Genomic DNA, 15,171 nt, shown 5'->3' on the forward strand with positions numbered 1-15,171 from the left:
GTGAAAGATGTTTGCATATACTGCAGTGTGTTTGGTGTGGAGGGTACCTAGAGAGTCCTATAAAAGCAAAGAGAAAAAAGGTTTGCTGTGTGCCTCTGGTATGGTGGCACCATGTGCCATGCCCACCTGCTCTCTCCCCGGTACCTGGAATCTCTCCGTTACAGCTGGTTTGCACTGAGATTAGCTGCTCTTTGCATGAGGTTGTAGCCGCGGATGTGGTTTCTGTAGAGATGAAGCCGACTCAGGAGATGTATTGGCTGTTGGTTTTGTAAATTTCATTCAGTTTGGCCGGATGAAGAGGAAGAGCACCAGAGACAGCAGGAGCTTTCTCCTCTATCTCTCTTTCCTTTAAGAACAGTCTCTCTCCCCTCTCTATCTCTTAGCACAGAGCTCTTATTCAGCCACTAGCTCAGCCCTTCCTGCTTCAATTGTAATGCTTGTTCTGCCTGGGGACACACTATTGATGGCAGAAAGAATGAATTTCCTCCAAACCCAGCAGTTGGTGGTGGCTCTTGCATTTCTCTGGATGATTTAATCTAGCTGAGGGATTCCAGAATGGAAAATTGCCTGAGCTTTCAACAAATACTCCTGAATCATAGCTCGTTTCATCCTACCTAGAGAAATCTAGATGTGAAAAGAACTCTTAACGGCCAGTGTAGCTCTTCCACAGTCAAGGTAGGTATTATTCATCTTATTTAAAGAGACATTTACACATTTTGACTTGTAGTGGTTCTTCAGTAAAGGATGGAAGGTTTCACTGCGGATATTTGAGCTTCACTTCAGTTGATCTTCATTTTTTTCCTTTCATGATTCTCATAATTTTTTGAAAATTTGGAGAGGATTTTCTCCTCTCCCTCCTTTCATTTCTTAGGTGTGGGTGGGGGTGTGGACGTTTATGTACGGCGTTTACATGCAGAAACGTTTGGTTTTATTTGCACTTAAAGAGAAAAATCCAGTGTACCTTTGTTTGGAAGAGTTTTGCTGCCATCAGCTATTTGAGCGGCTCTGGCGCTGTGTGCCATGTGTTTACAAAGTAGTGCTGCCTTCCGTATAAATAAACAAACAAAGACTATGCCACAGAGAGCAGAAAAACAATAAAACAACAATAAAAAAATGTATGTATGTATGTATATGTATATATATGTTTGTGTGTATCTGCAGTACAGTGAGAGAAATAGCAAAGCGGCCAGGGCTGGTAAAGGCAGAAGGACTTCTGCAAACTGTGAGCATAGGTGGCTTTTATTTTCTTTTGTTCCCACCGGAGCACTCCAGTCTTACAGTCTTATTTAAAAAGAGTGTCAGCTACTGACGCCTAGGGTGCTTTATTTTTGGCGGAGTGGGGAGGATCAAGTTGTGAATAGTGGTGAGGTTAAGCAAAGAGAAAAAGGGAAAACAAATTTGCTTGGGGTTGAATTATGCGTTTTCCGTTTTTCAAGTCCTTGGGTCGGGTAAGATGAAGCTTGCGGGACCCAGCAAACTATGAAAGTAATTGAGCATTCTTAGGCTGGGAAGCATCCAGGCGTGGTGGATACCTCGTGTAAAGATGAAAGGACGTTATCTCTAAGATGCCCCTGCACAGGAGTGGGGGCCATGCACCCCTTACTCTACGTGTGGGTTAGGAGTGTGGGGGGACGTGTCTCCCCCAGTTCCCAGCCGCCTCTGAATTCCCGCGCGGCTGTGTTCTATCCCCTCCCCCTCCTGTGGGAGGAACTAATCGGGAAGTTGCAGAAGTGCTCAGCCTCACCGGTGAGAGACTGGAAGGGGTGAGCTACAGACTGCGAGATCTCAGTGGCAGAGTGAAATTCAGCCCCACCTGCTACCTATGACCACCGATGGGGTTTCTTTAACCCGCACCCGTATCAGCGTGGCGTGACCTGCTAAATGGCAGACAGGAATTTGGTAGGGAGAGGGAGGGAGGTGCTGGTCGGCTGTAGGTGATGCGTACGTGGGGGTGTTGCTGTGGCAGGAGAGGCCGAAGTCCTGGCCTAGTACCTCTACACCGCGGTGGCACCCTCCCTGAGGTTTTCCACGAGGCCAGTCACTTCTTTCAGCGACACTCTAATCCTTCGGTTGCTGTTGTGGACGCCGATGCCTCTTCGTCTTACCCCAACCAGACCTGCCTCTTTCGCCCTCGGAGAACCGGTAGGCTGCGGTCCTTTGGTGGGGGTGTCCTCGGCTGTGCCCTAACCATTGAGACCCCGAGATCCGGACCCTGTGCCCCTCGCAAATATGTGCCCGAGCGCAGCATTCGGGAGCCTGCTTGCCACCAGACACAGTGCCCTTTCTTCCCAGAGCAACTGGGGCGCGAGAGGGGGTGGTCACACCAACCCTTGCATTGTGTAGGCCTGACCCACACCATCGTGTAAACGAATGGCCCTCACATTGGGCAAGCGGCACCCGGAGGTCATCTTCGGCAACTTACCCCTGCCCTTCCCAATAAGTCTTTTGTTGTTATTGTTGTTTACTTATTCTCTCTCCCTCCCTCTCTCCCTCCCTCCCTCCCTCCCTCCCTCCCTCCCTCCCTCCCTCCCTCCCTCTCTCTCTCTCTCTCTCTCTCTCTCTCTCTCTCTCTCTCTCTCTCCCCCTCTCCCTCTCTCCCTCTCTCGCTCTCTCCCTCTCGCAGTGCATGGGCGTGTATGTGCTACTTCTCTTGGTAAGATATCGGGGGAGGGGTACAGGACACAGAATGAATCGGGCCCAGTAAGTGGCGGCTCCCTTTTGGCCCCGGTGGTGCACTAGTGCTTCCAGCTACGGCGAGCGCTGGGCAAGAGCTTCAGGAGTTCAGACCATTGCTTGGACGACTTTCAGGAAGCCACCACGGATGATCCATCTTAGTCGTTCGTACCCAGCTGAATAAATATGCATTGGGTATTGAGTAAGGGTTTTAAACTAAGTAGCTGATGTCCTTGAGAGCTGAATACACAAGATGGTAGTATGGCTTTTACTTTTTCATTTTCTTTTATTTTTTTATTTTTGTGTGTGTGTGTATCCTAGATGCACGCTTGGCACTTGTGTGTGTGTCTGTGTATCTGTGTATGTGTGTGTCTCTTTGTGTCCTCGTCTCTGTGTGTCCTCCTATTTTATTCTTTGTGAAAACGACTGTTGTCCATAGTGTTTACATCGGAACGCGTGGCATTATATTTTTTTAAAAGGGAATAATGTGCATGAGATTCCATTTCACAATTAGCCGTTCCTGTGATATAAGGGAGGCAAAAACCAAAACACTTTAAAAAAAGGAAAAACAAAACAAAACAACAGAAAAACACTTTGGTAGGCCTCCTTCCTCACAAAGCAGAATTGCCAGTTTGTGTGGGCGTTCTGCAGGAACATAGAACTGTGTGGTTCAGAAATCCTGAGTAGCTTCCGGGTGCAAACACCTGATTTTCATGAGAACAAAGCGGCATAAACTGCAAGAGACCTGCATGGTTTGAGTGGAGGCACTCAGCCTTTTCCTACAGAATGCCAGAACTGGGTACAAATCAGATCGCAAAGAAATCTGCAGTTTTCTGTGGGCATATTTTGAGACAGCAAAATTATTTCATACCTTTAGTTCTCAGTGGAATGTTAGCAGCAATACATTAAATCCTCAGCATACATTTTCCTGTGGAAATGAGCAGAATATTCAGGGAGTGGCACGATGACTAATGACATATGGTTGCATTAATTCCTGTATTTAAAAAAAAAAGGAATTTCTGTATATACTAAAATTAAGAATATTAGAATTTCGTGGAGAACTCTCTGAGCATGTATTTTCTCATATTAGAAATTTGGTATTTTATTACTCAATGTAATGAATGCATGCTACATACACATGATTACTGTATTTCTGTGTGTGTATATATATACATATGTATATATTGCCATTTTAAAGTGTATCTTTGACATGTCAGAACATAATCAGGGCCATTGTAGAAAGTGGAAAATTACTTCATCAGTTTTAAATCACTGGAATCAAATGGGAGGCTTGATTTTTTTTTTAATTTTTCAATTTTTAAAAATATACTTTGCTCTTTTCTTCTTCTCTGGAAGAATTTTTGCTTTTGTCTGTTCTTTAAATAAACTAATGCTGCATATACACTAGGCCCCAAAATAAGTAACCTGGCTGATTTTTACCCCTAACTAAGAATATAACAGTTACTTCATAATGGATTGGTGACTACATAATATAGATAATGAAATTGTCTTGATGCACAAAATGTTGAAGTAATCAGACTTGAAGGAATTGAAATTTCATACTTTGGGGCCTGCAATATAGACTTAATGGTAAGTATACAGATTTTTGCAAGATTTATGAAATTGACTTTTTGTTTTTTTGGGTGGCAATTGGTTTAAAGCTTGTAGCCTCTCCACAAAGACCAGACTTCTAACTGATTCCATACCTGAACTTACTATCAAAAGTGCAGGGGTCTCTTTAAAATGTCTCTGGAATACTCTGCTTTTATTTCCAGACCATAACAAAAAGGTTCTTAGAAAAGTAAACATTCAAGTGCAGAAAGGAATGGTCTCTGTTTAACATTCCATTTTATTTGGTACTCCACACTTCAGACGTTTCCTGAAACTCTGAATGTCATCAATAATGCAACTTGTTAAGAAAGTTGCAAATATTACTTTCAAATGAAGTAGCAATATGAAACTATTTTAAGTTATTTAATGTTATCCTTCTGAAGACCAGCTTATCTGTTTAAAATATACCTACATTTCAAATATGGTGAGAGCTGGTCTTAGGATGTGAATGCCAAGGGTAAGAGACAAAATTTTAGTTTGTAAACCAGAATGTATTTTTTCCATACTGCTTTCTGACTTACAAAGTATGTATTCTATTCCCAAATGGGAAAAATATGTTCAGTTTAGTTTAAATATGTTGCTCTTTTTTTGTTTTTGTCTGAGTTCTGTAGTTTTTCAGAGGAGAGACTTTATCTCCTACTTAATTATGTGAAGGGATATTCAGACTGAGTGTGCTTTGTGTATAGCCACCACTGACTACTTAAACTTCTGAGATACCAGTTTTAAATCAAAGGTACACCTTTTGCCCAGTCAATTAGAGAAAGAGTAGTGAAAAAATAGCCTTAAGTCTCAAAGTCATCACCCCAGATATGTGATTTTATTAATATTTGTGAGCATTTCTCCCAGGTCCTACAAGTACCGTTCATTCAGGCTCATTTTTTGTTTTTGTTTGGTTGTTTCTGTGCTTTGACTGGGGAGAGGGGACACATATTTTGCTAACAGCATCTTTTTCAGGTGTTAAACTTAGCCTGTCAAGTAAGTTAAAATGAAAAATAACCTGGGTTGTTTCAAGTTGCATTACTCATTTATGGATTTTTTTTTAATGGACTGAAATTAGTAAAAGTGTATTGGCACTGCTAAAAAAAGCTATGGTGAGTTATGGTTTATTTTTGCCAAGTATGGAAAAGGCCTCCTTGGTTCTGTCATGATGGCTGTGGTGCATGTGGCGGTGCCATTTTCCATGTTTAGAATTACAACACCAATAATAGGTAGCTGTGAAGTTGAGGATAGGCAAGTCGAAGAACTGGGTAGCCATATGACTCAATAGTCATTCAGAGCTGTTCAGCATGGAACTGTAGTCTCAGAAGCATGGAGGATGGGTGCAGAGGAAAACTGATTGCAACCGAGTGTCTTTAACTTGTTCCAACACTTACTGCTTACTATGAATATAACTCTATAAATGGGTTAGATGGGAAATATCACAACAATAAATGCATGTTTTCACAAACAAAATATATTATTGTTAACCCTTTTCCTAAATGAGACAATATGTCCTCATGGCTGAAGCTATGTGATAAGAATGCAGTGTGTATCAGCAGTCATATACACATATATTGCTAATATGCCAACATATAACTTTGTTTAAGGAACAGTCCTTACACAAAATATTTTCCTCAGCCATTGCAACACATTAGATAAAAGTAAATAGATATATATGTGTATGTTCAAATATATATAATATATATTTCTCCATTTATCTTTGCAATACTTGTCAATGTCTTCATACAAGTATAAAACATTTCATAATATTATATAAACATTATGTATAGAGAGGCAGAAATGTGATTTTTCATTAGTTATTTTTCTTTTATTATTCCCATCATTCACCAAACCTATATTATATTAAACAGTTCATAATATCTAGCCTGGACAATAGAGAGCCCAACTCCACAAGGAAACAAAAATTAAAAACAAATTAGCTGGCATGATGGCAAGTACCTGTGGTTCCAGCAGAGGTGGAAGGACCACCTGAGCCCAGGAATTCATGGCTGCAGTGAGCTATGATTACACCACTGTACTTCAGCATGGGAGATACAGCAAGTCCATATCTCTTAAAAAAAAAAAGTATAGGAAATAAAAATAAAAGATTTACACTGAAAGTTGTAAAGTTACCAATAATGGACCTAGTTATACTCCTCCTTTAGGAGTAAAGATATTCACAAAATGAGACATAAGTTGAGTAGAAAGTTTGTGTTTAGGGCCAAGTGTCGGTTAGGTCTCCTGGGAGCTTTTATTTCTTCAACAGGCATTATGAATTATGTTTATGGGGAAACTACTTTTTAGATATATATAATAGGTTGCATATAAACATACAGATAATACATTCATTTTAATTTCAACATATATGCAATTATTATTTATACACAACTGCATTTCATACATTTATATGTTTGTATACAACTTACATACTTCAATAATACCATCATCTTCAATAGTTGTTTAATGTTTATTTGTATGTAGATATGTTTATGTGTATTTATATATATAGTTTATATTGTTGATGAAAGTCCTTATCACTTCAACTAGACGTATTTCAAAAGTCATTGCAAACTTATTTATACTAATTATTATTCATCTAAACAATACATTATAGAAATATAAATTATATATTAATATATAGCATATATAAATCATGTATATATATATACTGAAAATCTCTTGTATACTTATAATTTATTATATACTGAGTACAACTCATTTAAATATAATTTATTATATAATATAATTTCTTTTATGTAGTATAATTATAATTTATATAATATGATGTATATATAACTATAGATAACATAAAAATCCATATATAAACCCACTATAAAATAAGTGTAAATTTATGGACAGTATATATATATATATATATTTTTTTTCATTAGTTATTTTGTTGGCAAAATATATATATATATATATGTTGCTCTTTATGTATTAAAATACATGCAAACTTGTATATATATGCAAATTTTATATGTAATTTGCAAACTATATATACAAATTGATATGCATTTTCCAAAAGAAACTATGTTATGTGTGGTGAGTAAACTTCTAGGCTGATTCACAGCAGCTACAGTTAATGGTGAACTGAAACTATAACTTTATGTTGTAGTGGAGTAGAAGAGCTGTAAATGATGTATTGTGATGGCTCTGTGAAACCTAGGGAATTGACCTTTAGTGTGTGTTGTGAACCACTTGAGTGGGAGTATGTATCAAGCCATGTGTCTCTCGCACCCAGATGGATGGGCAACATCTGCTTCTAGACCTGCTATATCTGCTTCTTTCTGCTTCTCAGATAGGACTGAGAAACTATCTGAGGTTGTTTGGAAGTCACAACATATCAGCAATGTCCTCTACATGCTTGGGGTGGGAGCTGGTGATGGCACTGCATCTATACTTAGCTTTTGTCTACACTCAGAGTCTGTTGGCAAAATTTACTTCTGTGGCCTTGCTTAAGATTGAGCAGATCAGGGAAATATTTTATAAATCTTTTTTTTTTACTTATATTCTGGGATACATGTGCAGAATATGCAAGTTGTGGACATACGTTTACATGTGCCATGGTGGTTTGCTGCATCTATCAACCTGTCATCTAGGTTTTAGGCCCACATGCATTAGGTATTTGTCCTAATGGTCTCCCTCGCCTTTGCATCCCAGCTTCCAAGAAGCCCCATGTGTAATGTTCCCCTCCTTGTGTCCATGTGTTCTCATTGTTCAACACCAACTTATGAGTCAGAACATGCGGTGTTTGATTTTCTGTTACTGCGTTAGTTTGCTGAGAATTGTGGTTTCCAGCTTCATCCATGTCTCTGGAAAAGACATGAACTCATTCTTTTTCATTCTTTTGCACAGTATTTCATGAAGAACAGATCAAATAGGAAAGATCCTGGAATGACAGAGAAGCATGTTCATGACAATTTAATAGAATTTTCTACATGCCATATTGGTATAGCTGGTTTTATTTTTAAACTTTGTTGAAGCCTATATTTATAAAACCTTGATTTTCATTTTACTAAATTCTATGAATGAATGCCTACATAAAACAGATTGTCCTCATTCAACAATACATTAAAGTTAAAGGCAAAATTATAAGAACTACAACCCGAATATTAGGAGATAGGTATATGTTTGAATCTTTAGAGGGTGATTATATACTTTGATCTGAACCTCTTCAGCAACATACTAGCGTAGTTAGCAAGCACAGAGATGAAAATATTTGATAAAGATCATGAAGTTAATATGATTTTTGAGGGAGGGGGAAGACTAGCTCAACAGTATCAGTGATTCTATTTTAAAGGTTCTTTCATGATTCTAAAAGACTTTAAACTGCTGAAAAATTAATTATATCGGGAGTGGTGGAGGTTGAGGCAAGTACCTCTGATGTTAGCAGATATTTTAAGAATGGTTGTCTTAGGTAATGCCTTTGAGGGTACATTTGTCCTAGCTTTCAGCTAGCAGACTTGCTCTGTCAACTAAAGAAGAGCCTTAACCTACATGCCTGTGTTGCAAATTTACACACATACCAAGCGTATGCTGTGGGAAGAAATGAATAATGTTGATCACATTACAGAGAATTAAGTAAAATCAATAGAATTAGTGCACCAGAACAAATGAAAGGCAGTAGAGAAGACATTTAAAAATAACAACATCAACAAAATATAAATAAACCACACTGAAAACCCTTTTATTTGGGTTTGCAGTTGCTTATCACCACAGAGGGTTCTGGTTACTACCTAAAATGTAACCCAGTAGGAAGCAAAAGACAAGGCTTCTCATGCAGACTAAAACAGTAACAAACTGTAGGAATGACCCAGGGAGAAAGAGTAAAAAGTTACATGGAAATTAAATAAAAAGGAGAAAGTGTAACCCTTACATGAAATTTAAATACCAGGGAGAAAGTGTAGCAGTTACATGGAAATTAAGTAGTGGTTACTTGAGCAGAGATGGAAAGAATAAAGCAGACAGAAGAATGGTGGCAACAGAAAGTTACTATCATTTGTACCTGAATTTTTTGCAGCATGAAACCAACTAGCTAACACCAGTGAGATAATTGATATGGGAAAAATACTATCTCAGAAAAAAATATCTTCTGACAATCTAGCTTGAAATTAAACAGTACCATATTATGAGGATGTAATAATAATTCACCCATGGCTTCACATAAAATTTGTGTGACAGTGGTTACTTACTATGATTCAGTCTGCCATGACAATTTCACCAGTAAAACAACTTTCCAGGATTTATTTGATACCTCAATTGATAAGCCCCCCTTAAGGAAATAACCAGAATATTACAATAAAAAAACTAAGTTAAAATTACACAAATAGTTATATGTCTAGTGATTTCACAATCAAACCTATTTGGGCATTTAATCGAGTCAGATCCCAATTAATAAATAATTATTTCTAGACCAACATGTATCTTGATATTATATATACATATGTACATTATAACCATATATTTGTATATGTGAATTACATAGCAGTTTACACATACATACATGCATAGCTCATTTGTTATTGCTAAACATCTCTGAAGGTTTTTAAAAAAGAATAGTTTTTCTACTTGTAATGCCATAGCAGTATTGGTAAAAAGGTCAAATGTGGCTGGCTGCAGTGGATCATTCCTGAGTATAATTACAGCATTTTGGAAGACCAAGAGAGGAGGATTACTTGAGGCCAGGATGTTGAGATCAGTCTGTGATACCCCATCTGTATAAGAAAAAAAAAATTAAATAAGCCAGGTTTGGTGGTGCATGTCTGTAGTCCCTGCTACTCGGAAGGCTGAGGTATAAGGATCACTTGAGGAGTTTTATCAGGAATTTGAGGCTACAGTGAGCTATGACCTCAGTATTGCATTCCAGTCTGGGCATAGATTGACACTCAGTCTCTCTCTTTTTTATTTTTATTTTTGATTTTCTTGTTTTTTGTCCTTTTTGTGGAGAACAGGGTCTTGCTATATTGCCTAGGCAGGTCTTGAACTCCTGGGCTCAAGCTATCCTCCTGCCTCTGCCTTCTTAAGAGCTGGAATTACAGGCTTGAGCCACAGTGCCCGGCCCACTCTGTCTCTTAAAAAGAATTCAAATGCATCATTGATGTGGACAGAATTTGACTGTTGTCATTTTGTTGCTGAATCATTCTAGGGTATGCATTTACATTTTCTCTCTTGACTTTAAACATAGCTTACCTAAAAACAAACAAACTAAACACAGAAGGAGTTTCCAAAACTATATTTGAAGGTAAACCATACTATCTCACCCCAGCCTCAACAAAAATACGGTTTTCATATTCAGAAACCACAGACTGTGCAGCCCCTAGATCTGGATCATCCTGAGGTTCCTGGGAGGCATTCTGGAGTGATGGAATATTCCTCAGAGGAATTTGGTCATATTTGGGTAAGCCTGCTTGACTGGCTAGTGAAGAAACAGCTGTCCATTCCATGCAGTTGTCAGTGGTGGCCTCTCCTGGAAGGGAACTTATCCAGCTGTGTGTGTTTCTAAAGATAGCATCTTGATGTTATGTAGTATGTAGCAAAAATACATATCTGATGGGAAGCAAAGATAAAGGGGTGTCACAGGTAGTTTTGGTTGTACCATCACACACGTACATGTGCACACACATATGCTCATGCAAACAAAAATAATGAACTGCAAGTTTTTCCTATTTGCCAACCCCCAGTTAGCTAAAATCATAAATCAATTGAACCCTATATTGCACGTGATATTCTGAATGCTGGGAACTAAAGAGAAGCCAAAGAGGGAGGATTGCTTGAGACCAAGAGTTCAAGACCAAATTGGGCATTATAGTGAGACTTCATTTCAACAACAAAAAAAAAAAAAAAAAAAAAAAAAAAAGAAAAGAAAAAATATAGCCTGTAATCTCAGCTGTCAGAGAGGCTGAGACGATTGCTTTACCTTAGGCATTGGAAGCTACAGTGAGTTCTGTTAGTACTACTGCACTGAGGCCTGGGTAACAGAGAACTCCTGTCTCTAAAAACCAAGAAGATGACTAAAGAAAAACAGGCTAATCTATAAAGTTACAAAGAGTTGGCTGTGGTTCTCATGCTAGTGTTAGTTTACCTCATTTTAAGAAGAGCCATGTGCGTGTATTTGTGAATGTGTGTATGCATGATATAAATCCAGACTTCTAAGTATCAGGGATGGTGAACTATTATTAGTAGAAGATTATTGAAATCTGTTCCACAAGGATGCACTGAATAATTTTGCAAACTATTAAATTCTATTTAATTTAGAATGTGACAATTGACTCGTATTTTACAAGGAAACACGTCTCTTACAAAATAAGGTTTACTAACTTTGTTGCTCTTGACATTGAAGCTGGATAATTCTTTGTTGTAGTGGCTGTCCTATGCCTTGTGTGATGCTGAATGATATTGCTGGACTTGAGTTTCTAGGTGCCCATAGTACACACATCTCTGTTATTTAAAAAAAATTTGTATAGATTTAATGGGCACAAGTGCTCTTTGGTTACATTGGATATATTGAATAATAATGAAATCTGGGTTTTTAGTGTAACCACCATTTTTAATGACATACACATACCTATCAAATAATTTCCTATTCCTCACCATCCTCCCGCCCTTTTGATTCTTCAGTGTCTATTATGTCACTCCCTGTGTCCATGTGTAGACATTGTTTAGCTCCCACTTAGGAATTAAGATATGTGGTTTTTGACTTTCTGTTTATGAGTTCTTTCACTTGAGATAATGGCCTCCATTTCCCTACATGTTTAAGCAAAAGACAAGGTTTTGTTCTTTTTGTGACTGAACAATATTTTATTATACATATATACCACATTATCTTTATTCATTTATCCCTTGATGGATGCCTAGCTGGATTCCATATCTTTGCTATTGTGAACAGTGCTGTGTTAAATATATGAGTGCAAATATTCTTTTGACATAGTGATTTATTTTTATTTGGGTAGATACCCAATAGTAGGATTGCTATATAAGATGGTAGTTCTATGTTTATTTCTTTGAGGAATCTCCACACTGTTTTCCATAGAACTAATATAATTTACATCCCTATTAACAGTATATAAGGATTCCCTTTTATCTGCATCCTCACCGGCCTTTATTTTTTGAATTTGACATCCACAAATGTCTCCACACATTTTCAGATATCCCTTGGGGAGTAAAATGCATCCCAGTTAAAAAGCTCTGTAATGAAATGTGGCGTATTTATTCCAAGTCCTACCTGGGGAATTTCACTGTTATAGAGGATTCTAGGAGCCATGACCTGTATGCTGGACATGACGAGATAAGATAAACTGGACAAAGTATGTAATGAGAGATAGTAAGCACATTATTTTCAAAGATGAGTGGACATTATCAATCATAATGAGAATTGGATTGACGTTTGGGGGCAGTCAATATAAGGCACTTTATCTGAAAGGACATTGCATTGATTTATGTAGTGACAGCTAATAGGAAAACAAAGACAGGAAATAAAGGAAAGGAAAATCCCTAATAAGTATAGAATAGAACAAAATGCAGAACAAAATCCAGCTACCTTATCTAAAATTGGGCAAAATCATCTTCCAAATGAAAGCTCAGTCCACGGGAAGAGAGTAGAAATTTGATGTGAGGAATAAGATTTATTGTTCCACAGATAGGAACAAATTGAGGAGAGAGCTGTCAGTTACTAGAAATTATTCACATCAGTGCAAACAGAAGAAATGTGCTGCACAGAAAATTAAATTTAAGACTCATTGAAAATGGTGTTATATTTTCTGAACTGTTACATTGATTGATTAAAATTAGACTATCTGACAAAATATGAAGTTGTAATATTCTGTGAGTGAATATGTGATGAATTTATGTTGAAAATGTGTTTTTAAAGATGTATTATTAACCTCAGAGACTCAGAATTAATGTCACCAACCCCAAAGAATGCAGTATAACATTTATCGTAAATGACCTTACATAGGCTATTATGTATTATCATTTTAATTTTGAGAATAAGTGGGCACCTTTTTCACCTTTTATAGTAAAAGAATATATGCAAGACCACTTATTTTCATCTCAATGTTAATAAAAGATCAATCATTTCATTTGAAGTGCCAACTTCCACTCCATATGAAATTTCTAAAAGTCTGGGAGATACACAGTAACTAATTAGGAAGATTCTAATGCTATAAAATTGTATAATGCAGTGAATCCTGTTTTTTTCCCATATAAATTTATTTAATATTTATATTTGATACAAGGAATCTGTCTTATTTTCTTCAAGCCACACATAAATTTAAGTGTTTACTTTCTGGGTACATTTTTAAAAATTTAGTTACAGTTTTGAAATGTTGATGCCATGGTTAAAATATTCTAACTAAGTAATGGGATGGGTTTACAATAAGTTTTTCTCTACAAGGAAATTCATCAATAAATTAGTCTCCAGCCAATTATAGAAGAAAAAGAAACATTAATTTGTTATGCATTCTTGCACAGAGTTTTTGATGGACTGTCCACAAATAGTTTGGGTGTAGTGTGCCCCACATTTGTGGTGGATGTAGTTTTGTATGTGCATTGTGCAGAAAGCATATGTTCTCACCTCATTTATAAATATGATGCAAATGTGTAGAAATGGCAATTTTTGTATGATAATAAAATGCCTGTTTGAAAATTAACACATCCACTCATCCATCTATGATTGCATTTTCTCAATTCCAATTCTAAATGGTGTGTGTCTGTGTCAGAGATAGAGAGAGGGAGAGAGAGAGAGCAAGTTTTGTGCAATTTTCTTGTTTTGTTTTGTTTCAGGCTTGATTTTTTAGTGATTGAAACTAAAATATCTCAATTTGCACCCTCTAATTTTACAAATAAAATCTGGTTTACTGTTATGGATTGAACTGTGTTACAGATTGAATTGCATTCTCTAAAATGATATATTGAAATTCTAACCCTCAGCACCTCAGAATATGATGTTATTTTGAAATAAGGTCTTTGCAGATGTAATTACAGTCAGGTGATTAAGATGGCTCTCATTCCATGTAACTGGTGTTGTAGCCACCATGTGAAGACACAGACACTCACAGGGTGAAGATGGACATCTGATGATAGAAGCAGAGGTTGCCATGATGCCTCTACCAAAAAGGTAATGCCAAGGGTTGCTGGCAACCCCCTGAATTTAGAAGAGACAGGAAAGCATCCTCACCAGGAGCCCTCAGAGGGAGGGAACATGACCAACACCATGATTTTGGACTTCTAGACTCCAAGTGTGACACAATGTATTCCTGTTTCCTGAGACATAAAGCTTGTGATTCTTTCTCAGAGCAACTTTAGGAAATTCATACACAAAGACACAGACTGTTTATTAAAATTCAATTTTTTCATTTAAAAATAATTGACAAAGACTGTATATATGGGAAAGTGTCCAATGTGATGGCTGGATGTACGTATACATTTCATAACAGTGATCATAATTAAATTAATGAACACATCAGTCATTACCCATGTGGGACCTAATGGATGGACTCAAAGTTATACAGCCAGATTTGAGCAGACCTGGCCACACTTGTCTTCCATAAGAACTTTTACATTGCCATGAGGATTTTAGAGACTCCACCACTCCATGTTACTGCATCACCACATTGTGAAGTGGGGATCCCATATTTTATTGCAGGCATCTGAAGAGCAACAGTGGGATTTTTCTTCCCTTAACTGTAAAATGAGTGAGCTGGACCAACCTCCAGGGCCTTTCTAAGCTATGTGATTTGAGAGCAACGATTACTGTAATTAAGACTCTTGACCTGAATACTTCTCATTTTAAACCATGATTAAAGATATGAGATGACATATGGCTTTTCTTTTGTTTTTCTTTAGATGGAGTCTCTTCGTCACCCATGCTGAAGTGCAGTGGCATGATCTGAGCTCACTGTAACTTCT

General features: G+C 37.4%; 1 protein-coding gene across 5 annotated transcripts in view; it reads left to right on the forward strand.

The window, feature by feature from the left end:
• The first annotated feature begins 381 nt into the window (after positions 1-381).
• The window catches only part of LOC100412584 (neuroligin 4 X-linked), a 333,835-nt gene continuing 319,045 nt past the window's right edge, over positions 382-15,171 (forward strand). For 4 of the 5 annotated variants that reach the window (XM_035289879.3, XM_078364503.1, XM_035289880.3 and 1 more), the window contains exon 1: positions 1,749-2,142. The gene's annotated coding sequence lies outside the window, so the exon portion shown is untranslated. Of the gene's footprint in view, positions 676-1,748; positions 2,143-15,171 lie in introns of those variants that run through there. The other variant, XM_035289881.3, reaches the window with a different exon arrangement.

The sequence above is a fragment of the Callithrix jacchus genome, chromosome Y, assembly GCF_049354715.1.
Source record: "Callithrix jacchus isolate 240 chromosome Y, calJac240_pri, whole genome shotgun sequence".
Taxonomy (NCBI): Eukaryota; Metazoa; Chordata; class Mammalia; order Primates; family Cebidae; genus Callithrix; species Callithrix jacchus.